A 9,133-nucleotide genomic window follows, 5' to 3' on the forward strand; every position below is an offset into this window, starting at 1 on the left:
AATTTAGAGACCATAGCCTTGATCTTCTTTCCGTATCCATTTGTGTGGTTTCCTTCCCGCTTGTGTCACTAACCTGTCCCACAGTGGAGCAAGGTTCCGCTGACGAGCAGGCTTAAGTAATCGTTGACACGAGCCTTTTAGGAAATCGTAGAGCACCCTTCGTTGACACTTGGTTAATTTCGCGCGGTTCGATAGCGCATAGTTTATAACTTGAGCTAATGCACGGGCATTGTCGGTGCGGCTTTGGGTAAATTTCGGACGATTTTAGCTTTTTGGTCAAGATCTCGGCTTAGAGGTCGATGTTTAGATCGCGCGGTACAAAAACAAAGCTGCCAATTTGGGACTTAGGTAACTCAGCGTTTTTTTTCTTTGCGGAATTGTCCTTTGCTCAGTGATTGATGTTTTATGACATGCTTGTTCTATTCATTATGTGAGTTGTCTCTAGTTGCGGTAGCGGTAGGGTTATCATCAACGAAACGCATCGTTTTAATGCCAGCTGAAAATTAATGGAGATCATAAATATAGTTTAGACCAGTGGGCCCTTGAGCGAAGCTGCTCCGTACTTAGACTAGAGATAGTCATGTTCGAGCCTTTTGCCACTCAAGTCACACTAGTTAGCTATCAATCACCCAGTTGCCTGGCTGTATCACCTAAATTCAAAGAATTGGGTGCTTTCTAGTAACACAATAAAAATCTACCTTGAAGTCAAGAATTATAGCTACGTTTCTGTTCTGCATGACGTACCCAGCGCACTCCCAGACGTTTCTGGCAATTCCATTCTCCACATAGGTGCTTCTTATGCAGTTTGTAATCAAATTATAATAGAATTATGGATGCAATGATGAATTTCATGCTCCATTATCTATGCCTGTTTGAAACCGTTGCGAACCCGACCATATACTAAGCAACCGAGATAATATATTATTTGTTTTTGGGAGTATACTAAATGACGCTGAGAGTCATTGCTGCTTGAAATATATGTATTATTTATTACTGCTGTTCAGGTCGCCTAGTAATTCGACATTAACATAAAAGATTCACAACTCGGGCTTCCTAACAGATATCATTATAGGATTCAGTAAAAGCTAAATTTTGATATTCAAGGTCGAGATACCAGGCTTCGATGGCTAACATCGCAGTCTCCCCTAACGAGCAGTTAGGGGTCGTTCGTGAGTCCAGCAGTAATCTTTGATCCAACTCATAATCAATATCTATTTTCTAATTTGACAGGATCGAAACTGTTAGCTTTGGATCAGCTTTTTTTTCTCGGAAAAAACACTGATAATTGCCCTTATTCGATGCTGTTGGTAGCGTTTCGCTGGATTTTTTTTTTCGTTGAAAATACAATTTAAATGTCGAGCCCAAACTATGATAATTGCGCTTGCCATTGAAGTTGTATTTATTAATGTATTACTATATTTATAATTAGTTATATTATTATGTATAACATTGAAGTTGTATGTTTATGCGTGTAATCTGATGAGTTTTCTGCAATCTAAACATTTTGATGCACTTCAAAGTACCATAATTATACGAAAATATATATTAACAGTTCAGTGCCCTTTGCGAATGTTGGACACTGCTTGAGGTATTCCCTAGAATTTTGTCTACTGGACCGTTTACAACAATATTACACGAGCTAAACTTCCATTAAGACTGCGTGTCATGTTTTAAAGATACTATAGAAAAACATAGAGTAAACTGAACCACGCTTCACACTGTCAAATTACCTGGAGTCTCTGTTGATAAGAGTGATGACCCAGACATAAATAGATTGGACTCTTGGAACATCGACAACAACGAGGTTACAAGAGGACAGCTCTCCATAGAATACATGGAACACTTCCAAGATAACAATGTTCAAAGTATAGCTTAGAATGATGGATAAAATCGGTAGCCAGCCGTATTGTTACCTTCGCACATCGACTTCACGACCGACTTGCTACCTCGAAAGAATTAGATGAGCGAATGAAAATCCTATGCGAGTCAAGAAAGGTTCCAATGCCATCAGAACGCTCGCTTGGTGAAAGCAAAAAGAATCAAACGAAGCTCAATGAAGACAATCAAAGACAGTTTATAAAAAAGGGCGACTTAGAGGAACCGGCACGCAAAGACGAAACTGAGATAAAAGGGCAGACAGAAGTTCTATGCGAATGTGCGATTTAAATCATCATGTTCCACAAGCATTTATTAGTCTTCTCTTGTCCGTATCAGTTCCAAAAGGTATATCCCAAAGAAGATGTATAGTTCCAAAAGTATGAGTTTTGGTAGCGGGCGCGGAAAACGTAACCGAAAAACGCCTGAACCTTGAAAGTTCCTTGTCAGCTTTGTTGAGAAACCATGATCGAGTTAGCTAATAATACTCTGGGCACCATTCACCTAAAATCTCTTACTATTTCTCACCGCACCATGCTCAATATATGCCAAAAGGAGTTCAGTTCCTCATCAGTACCTGAAAACCGGGCCGAACAACAAAATAACACACGCAAAATTATTGTTGGGTTAAGTAAAGTACGTGAAAAAATTATCCCAAGGCAAATGCTAGGAAGTGCTTAAGCGAGGAGATTAAAATTTGCCTATAGGAAGGAAAATAAGTAGTACCGTAGACCATTGTTTAGTTTTGTACAAACCGACCCGTGACTAAATTTTTCTAGACACATGTAGATTGCGTACTTTTTTCTTTTTTTTTTTTCTAAATGTGTAAAAACAGTGCTTAATAATATGCTTCGTGCTAAATATTAAAGAAACTAGTGGGGAACGTTTTCAGTGGATATCGAACTTTTTGGAGGATGAATCTTTAGAATTAGAACGTTCTCTGGGAGAGAAACTGAACAAACCGATCTCCTTTACGGTACGGTCCTAAAAAGCCTCTTATTTGCGTTGTTTATTGATGACAAAATAAAACATGGTGGATTGAGCTTTATGAAACTGCATGACACACGCCGTTGTGTTATTAATACGTATCATCTTACTACCATCCTTATGCATCTAACAGCGGAGGTCAGCTCGGAGGAGCTCCAAGAGGACCTAACCTGTATAAACCGATTTAGGGCTAGTGGCCTACAAGGGTGGGTTACGCCACTTAGACTTAAAGACTTGTATAAGAATTTGCACTATTGAAAATAAGTTCTTAAGCAAGCTGAATGCAATGAAATATATAAAATCTGTCGAACGAAACAAATATAGCTAGCTGTGGTTTACTAGTATGCCCACAGATATTGAGAGCTTAATGTGTAAGTAATGTTAATACATTTTTTCAACTGTTCAAGTCCCATGTAATTTCACTAATGGTGTATACTAGTGAGTAATTTTATAGGAGATATATACTAAATAATTAGATTAAGGAACAGGGTCTTAATAATAAAGAAGGTCTACCAGCGGGAATAACACAATAGCATATTGGTCCTACAAGTAATGTGCTTAATTAGACAATGATAAAAAATGAGGAAAGAAGGGTCACTGAAATAACGCTATCTCATTCAAAGAAAAAGGTTCATTTCAGTGTATTTAACAAAGAAAATTTAATGAGAGTAGTCAAGGTAGTACAATATTATATAGTTAAATATTATAAAAAGATTATAAAGAAAAATAGGTAAGCGGATGAGTCAGTTATAGAGTTGACACACTAAGCAACTTTGCCCCCATCGAAAACATAGTCTTACCTACGAGAAATATTTTTACCTAATGTAAGTCAGTCGTGATGACGTTAATGGTAGACCGATGTAGTGTATCTTAGAGATATATTAAAAATTGTTTCATTTGGAAACAATACGCGACAAGGTCTCATATTAAATTCAAAATCCATGGCATGTTCATAACGCTTTTTGAACTTAACTAACACTAATAATAAACTCTCCGTAAGCTTTACCTGCATAAATATGGACATTTATTACAAAAATATCAGCCGTTCAGCAAAGCTAAAAAAGCGTATATTCCCACAGATTCGTGGACATCTACAGTGGACTCCCGGTATATGAATACATTTCAAACGCCAAGAACGTTCACGTTTTGCTACAAAGTGAGAACTAAACGCTACACTTAATTTTAATGATAAAACACGTTCGCATTATAATGGCAACAAGGATATCCATCTTTATCTCATTCTTTCATCTTATATATAGCAACTATGCCATATAGATCTGTCTAATCTAGCCCTACGCTTAGTTTCTGAGACAACACTTATCCAATAGTATAGAGGAACTTCTATGAAATCGGTGCAGAAAAAAATACCCTTCAAAGGTTAAAGGTAAGATCCTTAGGGACACTTTTGTCTAGTATATGTTAAATGTTAAAATAATCTTCTAGATAAATTCTAGTAGTGACAAATTATTCTATGATTTTATCTGCCAACCTGATGTTCTAGTTATCAATTTCTGCACAAATAGCTAAACGTAAATTTTACGTTAAAGCTCTTCTTTTCTGTGCATTTAACATCATGGTATATTACAAGTAATGATGTGGGTTTAGTGTCTTGGTGAGACAGGCAACTATTGTTGTTACTCTAAGTTCCGTTGTCTCTTCTGTCGGCACAGATCATACTGCATCCGTCAAAAGAATCGGTTTGTAATATAGCGCTGCTATAGACAGGCCTCTCGAGTTGCAGTACACTTAGTTGCACGTATCAGTTAAGTTCATTGCATGCAGGACAGAAGAGACATTAGAATACAATTGCGGGTTTTTCATTAACGAACGATATTTACCTATAGCCAGTCCATACCCAAATGCCGTTAATTAAAAATTCTACAGGCCTGTTTAACCATGACATTCTAATATATCTATGACAGATATAAAGCAAGCTGTCATGTAAACCGTCGCAATTACTATGAGCTGACAAGTCATTCCTCATCCGACGTTAAGCGCTCGTCAGCCTGCTTCGAGCGTACCCGCGTCCTGTTTGACAGCGTAGGTTTCTGACACGTGCCAATAGATGGCGCTTGAATCTGGCCCATTTTATCTTCTCACTATTGGCGGGCTGTCGCTGTCCGCTACGGCTCTTTTGACGGTGATAGGTGGCAAACGGTAACGGGTAGGAAGACAGGCAGAAAGACTGGTTAATCAACACATTTGTTAACTGGCATTATTCATACTGATACAGTTACCGTCCGTCCATGTTTCCGTCTGTGTATTTAGCCGCGTATACATCGTGGACTGTGCGGATTGTTAGCGCCGCCGCAGGCACCACTGCGGTCGTCGTTGTCGGTGCTGCAGAAAAGAGAAAAAGCTGCCCAATGCTGTGCGTATCAAATAAAACCGGGCTGCTAGTAGCACCATCGCCAACCGCAGCGGTATGGTGACCGCACACTCTTGCCCTGCGACAAAGGGCAGCGATGGTTTGGTGTCGTCCACTGCCGGCACCGCTAGCCGATGGGCGGTGGGGGGAGGGGGGGGGGGATGGATATGCGACCGAGCGACCGACCGGCCGGCCCGCCGACTGGCAAATACCCATAGAACGCTGACCGAACGATCACCACCACAATCAATACCGCTGCTCTTGTAGCGAACTGGTCGGTGAGCCGTTCAGTCGTTAGTAGCACACTCACTTAGCGAATAATTGAATGACTCGGTCAACATTCCCCACCCTTCTAAGCGACTGCCGGTGTTTTGTCGCCGTTTTTGTCGTCAGCGCCATTGTTGGCCTAGCAACTGCCTCCACGACCACTGCTCCCATAGCGGCTGCTGCAGCCGCCGCCGCCGCCGCCGCCGCCGCCGCTGCCGCCGTCGCCGTCGCCGCCGCTGTCGCTAAAGGCAAATAACAAAAGGAAGAATAACATTCGCCATTGAACATCATTACCGTCCTGACCGCCATGATCGTGATAAACAACAATAGCTAGTTGTCGGTGTCGACGGCGAGGTTCGCAGGGGCTGCCGCTGGTCGTAGCGCTTCCGTAGAACTACAGGGAGTAGAGGAGCGGCGGTAGCGACTCTCGCCGCGGAGAGCTTCTGCTCACTGTCTCCGTTTGCCAGGTGCTCCCGGTTCTGCTATTACTACGGCTGCGGCGGCGGCAGCAGCAGCAAGAGTTGCGCGGTGCCTGTTTGTTAATGTTTCGATGTTTTTGCCGCTACTGGAAATTCGAACACGCCGGCGCCCACTTGTCGGCGTTGGCATTTTCGTTTTCTTTGTGGAAAATTTTTGTAAACAACAACAACAACAACAACAACAATAACAACAACAAGAACAACTTCTCTATTTACATTAGATACTAGCAGTATAAGTTATAGCTGCGTCGTATACATAACACGGCCTATGCACAGAACGAAGATATAGAGCACAACAACGATACAGTACTGCAGGAAAGTTAACGTGTTTTGCGTATTGCCATTCGTTACGTGCGGCAGAAAGCGTGAGAGAGGTTGGTAGCTGTGTAAATATGGAAAAAAGTTATTATCGTGGTAGCTGGTGTTGGCGGAAGTACATGCAGATCACACAACACACGCACACTTGAGCATTTCAATAACATGGCAAGGTGCGTTGGCTACCTTGACTGTACCATAATATCACTGCTGAAATCAAATGCCGGATGGTGACCGGTAAACGAAACCCCGATACGTCTGTGTATAGGTGTTTGGAAGATATAGGGGCGAAAAGTATTGTGAAGGCTGTCATTGTCGGGTGCGCACCAAACACGGTACATATGTTGCACGCTGCTGCGAAGGCATCGCTATATGACGCCTAGCAGATGTGGGCGAATCCGAATTCGCCCGTGCGGTCGCGAGTCTTACGAAAATTGCCGACAACAACCGAGTGCAACAGATAAGATGGGCAGTGAATTGCTTACTCGTTTTACTATAGTTACAGTCGGCGGGTCTGATTATACCTCGCATATCCGGTGTGCACGATCATTCCGTGTCTCAAGACTGCTTCTAACACCTACCTGTTCCATTCGCGTTTACACCTAAGCTCCCAGCTTGAGTTGCTACCCAAGGAACGGAACGTTCATTGCTCCCTGTTTTGTTTGCGTATAGGCCTGTGGCGTACATATGGCAGGCAAGCTAGTCGAATAATAATATTAAATATAAATGAAACCCAAAAGGTATCTCAACAGAACATTTCATCGACACTTTAGTAGTCTCAAAGTAAATTGTATTTTTATAGAATTCCTAAGCGCAGCGGTCGTTTGTTCCTCAACACATTGTTTCGGATCAATCCAAAAGTACTCAGAAAGCTTTTAGGATATCAAAGCGATTCAGGAGTAGACGTAGATCACTCTGTCTCATTTAGCTAATCAGCGTCATTGCTGCTCCAAATTTAGCTTCGTCTTTGAGCCATATATGTAGCTAGTTTGTTTGTCACGTAAACAACCCATTTGCTCATGGTCGCTGGGACTGGCCTCCACCATTCCGCTTGTTGAGAGAATGGGGTAGCAGAACTTTTCTTCAAGAGTTACCTCCACAGTTTTTGTGGAACAGCCACTTGAGTAACGTGCAAAGTTACAGGTACTGAAGAGTGAACGCCGAACTGACATATAACCAATTCTAGCATGGATGTTGGACACCCAAATAGATAGAGTTACTGCTGCTCTGTACCCAAGAGGATTTAGACAACGCAAACTAGACTATGCAAAATTCGCTTGCTTGTATCCCTTTCGGAATTTGCGAACAATCTTAACCCAGTACAGCAGAGGCCTTCTTCATTAAGCTGTTTCGCGCGGGATTGGGACGCAGTTTTTTCTAATCGCTTTCAATCTGTATTGGAATCAGGGAACCCAATATAGAAATCGGGAATGGCCACTAGAGGGCGCCGAAAACGATGACCAAGTCGTCCTTTTTTCCCACTAAATATTTTCGCATCCGCTGCTGTATTCGCAGATGATTAGTGTACATATTTTCAAGTTTCCAAATGATCTCCCTACTAAATAAGGTAAATTTTCCCACAGCACGGTAGCGAACGCTCACTTGACACGTTTCTTAATTCGACTATAGAATAGCATGACTCTCGTCCTGCCGAATACCTACGACGTTCTCATGCTCATGCTCATACTCATGAAATTATCAAGGGCTTCTTTAGACCCAGTTCAGTCAGGCTGCATAGCTTTTAATTATTTTATGCGTTTGTTTTCGAATAAGACTAACGGGTACATTTTAGAACAAAGTACAACTTTCATGGTCAAATGTCCTAAAGGTAGAACTAGCAAGTTCTCATTAATGTGAGTAAGGCGCGGACGAAACGACAACCCAAGGCATAGATAAGGCGGAGCAGTTGGGCTGTTGCCCTTTGATGTACTATCATTTAGTCCAAAATCGTAACGCGCTCATATCAGGTAAGATGAACTGTCGCAAACTGTTTACAGCGTTCTGGTTGTTTTGCTGATTGCGTTTGACAACTATATGTTTCAGTATTAGCTTCTTCCGTTGAAAGACTCAACTATGAAGCGACATCTTTTACGCCTTGTCTACATATATCGCTTGTGCGCCTTTTTTTTAATCACAACGATAATTACGAACGAATTACAATGAATTTATTTTTGCTCTCTGGTGTTATTCCTATATACTCGTGTGAAGTTTATATTGTTAAACAGCTTTCGTGCGCTTTGTCCACTTGAACCTGGCCTACAAAGCAACTTGGCAAGCTGGACTCGACCGAGCTCATTTCTTTAACTTTCAGAGTTTATTTTGTTCTTTACCAATGTTACTTTTGCAAAAATAGCCAGGTTATTGATACTGTTAGTACGATAACTGTTGCTACTACTACGCAGCCGCCGTTGTTGTGAATCGGCTTTGCCGGCTGCGCCTCACGCTGCTTCCGCGGCAACTGACACGACATGAACCTACGAGATCCAGGTATCCGAGAAGTTTGTCAATCGCTCAACAGTCGTTGCATCAGTAATCCGTCGTTGAACCCCCCGCCCCCTTCGATGATGGGTTATTAATTCGTTGACGTGGTTGTTGTTGTTGTTGTTGGACAATAAGTGAGTCGTCGAGAGTGAGCGAGGCCGTGCGCGGAAGGAACGAGATAACAAGCGAAGGCGCCTCCGCCAGAAGGGCGCGAGGGCGGTCGGGCGTCAGAACAGACAGGCCAACAGGCGGTCGGACAGACAGATGGAGATGCACGAACCCAACGGCGAACGAACGATTGAGGGAACGAACAATTGGCTGGTCGGCTACTCAATCTACGGTGGGGCTGTGCAAAAAGCGC

Source organism: Varroa jacobsoni, unplaced genomic scaffold, assembly GCF_002532875.2.
Source record: "Varroa jacobsoni isolate VJ856 unplaced genomic scaffold, vjacob_1.0 contig02040, whole genome shotgun sequence".
NCBI lineage: Eukaryota > Metazoa > Arthropoda > Arachnida > Mesostigmata > Varroidae > Varroa > Varroa jacobsoni.